The sequence below is a fragment of the Numida meleagris genome, chromosome 6, assembly GCF_002078875.1.
Source record: "Numida meleagris isolate 19003 breed g44 Domestic line chromosome 6, NumMel1.0, whole genome shotgun sequence".
In the NCBI taxonomy this organism is placed as follows: Eukaryota; Metazoa; Chordata; class Aves; order Galliformes; family Numididae; genus Numida; species Numida meleagris.
Window position 1 is genome coordinate 6348517 of NC_034414.1, and position 3188 is coordinate 6351704.

Sequence of the window (3188 nt, forward strand, 5' to 3'; positions counted from 1 at the left end):
ATGCAAAAAACCCCACAAAAAACAACTCATTACTTTGCTGTAAAACACAAGCCTTACTCTAAGTGTAAATGATGAAAGAACTGGTATAATAATACATAGCTATTTTCTAAATAAGTCAAAATAAATGGTCAAAATCAGGAATTCACTTACACTTGGTAAATCCATTTACAGTTCTTGCTCTTTCTCCCTCTCTTTTTTTTTTTTTTAAATCTGCTACTACTGCCCTGTTAAGCAGGTGCCACTATTGGCTGCTTACTCTGAGAGTAAGGCCATGAAACTTGTCCCTGCAAATCAGCGTGAGTTACTACCGCCCTGTGCTTCAGCTGGAAATCACCTCTGCTGATTTGGCTTCAGCTGGGTCCTCCACTGCTGTGTGCATTTGCCAGACCAGCTCCCTAATCCTTTTGTGGATTTACCTAAAGCCACTTTCAGTGGTAACTTTAATGTATTTGGGTTTGTATTGCAATGTTCAGTTAGTTACTTTAGCTCACCTGTGAAACAGTAACTCCCAGCGGGCAGACGAGACAGTACCTTCTAGCATATCAATTATTTGTGTCTGATGGTGCTCCAGACTGCTCATTCTGGTCGATCAGGTTTCTGGAGTGCAGATGACAGCGAATCTTCACTGTTTTACGAGGAGCCTTTACCCAGACAGTGTTGCTAGGACCACGCTATGCTGATCACATTTAGGCATACTGTATTCAATCTCTGCTTATAATGTATAATCATCTTGAAACGTCTCAGAAGATTTCTGCAAGAGCTGAAAAGTCCGTTTAAGTCAACAATCGGTAGTGCTTATTAAAATTGGGAAGCAGAGGCACATTGCTAATAGTCTTTGCTCCCTTACACTTCCTTAAAGTAATTCGCCTTGAGTAATTCTGGCTCTGACTTGCTCCTTTTCCAGCCCCTGTGTATGGATAATTACTCACAGAGTGCAGTGTGTTCCACTGGAGGTCAGTGTGCACCAGTGCAGGCTCAGCATATTGCCTCCTTGCCCTTCATTTGTTATTGTGCTGCTTGACTTTGTCTCCTAGCCACATTGGTATTCCGGCCCAGGAATGGAAGGATTGCACTCATGAACAATGCGCGCTTTGTCGATTCAGACATTCAGTCGTCTAGAAGCTTCTGTCTGGGGAACTTGTTTATTGTTCTAGACTCCTCAAAAATGCAAAGGCGGAATCCTTACAGATTTCATCGCTGTAAAATAGTGACGTTTATGCTTCAAGAGTAAATCATACTCTTGCCCAAGCTGTGCAACTGAATGTAGCTTCTCCACAGTGGAGCAGATGTGGTTGACATCATGGTGTGAATGTTGCAGGATGGCATCACTGTATCCCAAAGAACCGACAGCTATGTCATCTTTTTAAATTCTAATGTAATGGGAAGTTGAGACTAAGAGTGAATTTGTGAATAATCTGCTCTGCATCCTGATGGAGAGAGGCAGTTCTCTAATCCACGGAGTTTAGCCCCAAGCAAACCTCTCACGTTCCTCAGTATAAATAGAACACAACTCAGTTGTAAGACATATACTGTACAAGTTCTTTTAGCATCCTTTGCATCTGTCTGGCGTATCAAATAGCCTTTTGCAATCTGATATGAACAGCTATTCATTTATTTAAATTTGAGATTAATAAAGGTGGAAGAGAGCATTTGCTGAATTTTATAGGACAGCTTCAGTATTAAGAAAAATAAATACCAGGCTTTATATTTTCATGCAAAGAAATTGGGGAGACTTGATAATATTATGATAATTGTGAGTTAAAAAATTGTAATTTCTGTAACCGAAGTTGTTGATTTCATTTACGGATGTGAGACTACAAAACATATGCTAATATGTATCTCATCATTGGTGAATGGAATAGAGCAACATTTTAGGGGTTACTGTTCAAAATGTTCTTTCATCAGCTTCAGCACTGCAATGAATACAGGCATTGTTGATATTTAAGTGGGGGAAAAAAGTGGCTATTCTAAATAACTGGAATATTTATCTGAATTTTTATGGTAAGCATTATTTGATGTGCTTTTTCAGAAACAAAGCCATGAACATCGAGTCCAACAGATCCTTGCTATGATGGCAATATGATTTTCTGTATATGTAAATTTAAACGGTGTTGACATGTACTTAAAGGTTTGTATTGTTATGGGAAGACACTTGAAATCTAAGGAAATAAGCCTGGCAGTAGAAGAGAGAGCCTTCCTTAGTCTGACTTTGTTTATGAGACGCCAGATTATCATGTAAAGTGTACGGTGCATGCTAATCCTTCGAAAAAGTGGGGTCTAAATTCTTTTGAAAATGAGCAATACAGTAGTAGTAGTATTCTGCAAGAATGCTTGTCTCTTGGTCTGTCACTTTTCAATGACAAGTCAATCTTTTTTAATTTTTGGCACTTAAAATATGAAAAGTATTTTGGATATTGAAGATGTCTTTGTTTTAGAACTTTTTTTTTCCCCCAGATTTGGGGTCTTCAGTTTTAAGAAATTGAATTTTTCTCCTTTGTTTCTTTCAAGGAGACACATTTCCAGATCACTGAACCAAGCACTGGTCAATACAGTAGCAGCACCCTCTGTTCTCTTAATATGCTTCCATCTTCTTAGACACCAAATCCTCCAACTTCTGTCTTTTCAATACCGATATGGAAGGACTCCATCATACAGCCATTTCTTACTCCAGCAGGCCTTGGATTCAGTCGTATCTCCTTCATTTGTGCCTAGAACGCCTGGAAATTACAGGCGCGCTCATCCAAATGCCCTAGCTGGCCATCCAGCTTCCAAGCTCACGGAAAAAGATAGGCAGCACCTAACATTAGACAGCTTCTCTTTGTGATTAAAGCTTTTTTTTGTTTTGTCTCTTTCCGTGATTAGAGAAGACCTCAAGGTGTGTGACGGCCCGCATTATCCCCTATCTCCTTTATCCTCAAGCAAGCTGATAAGAGTGAGCGAATCAGACCTTGAGCAGTAGGCTTGCCTGAAATGGTGCCCGTCAGAACTAGTTTAAGTTCGTCTTCCCATCTTCCCTCAAGAAAGAAGTATCTGCTCGTCACTTCCTATTGTTGAAAAACAATATCACTTTTCATTCCCAGCGCTTTGCCCCTCAGGAGGGGCGCCTCTCCCCTCAGCCGCCCTCAGGGCTCGGCTCGGCCCTGCGCGCGGGCGGCCGTTCAACCGCCGCCACCAATGGGGTGAGCGCG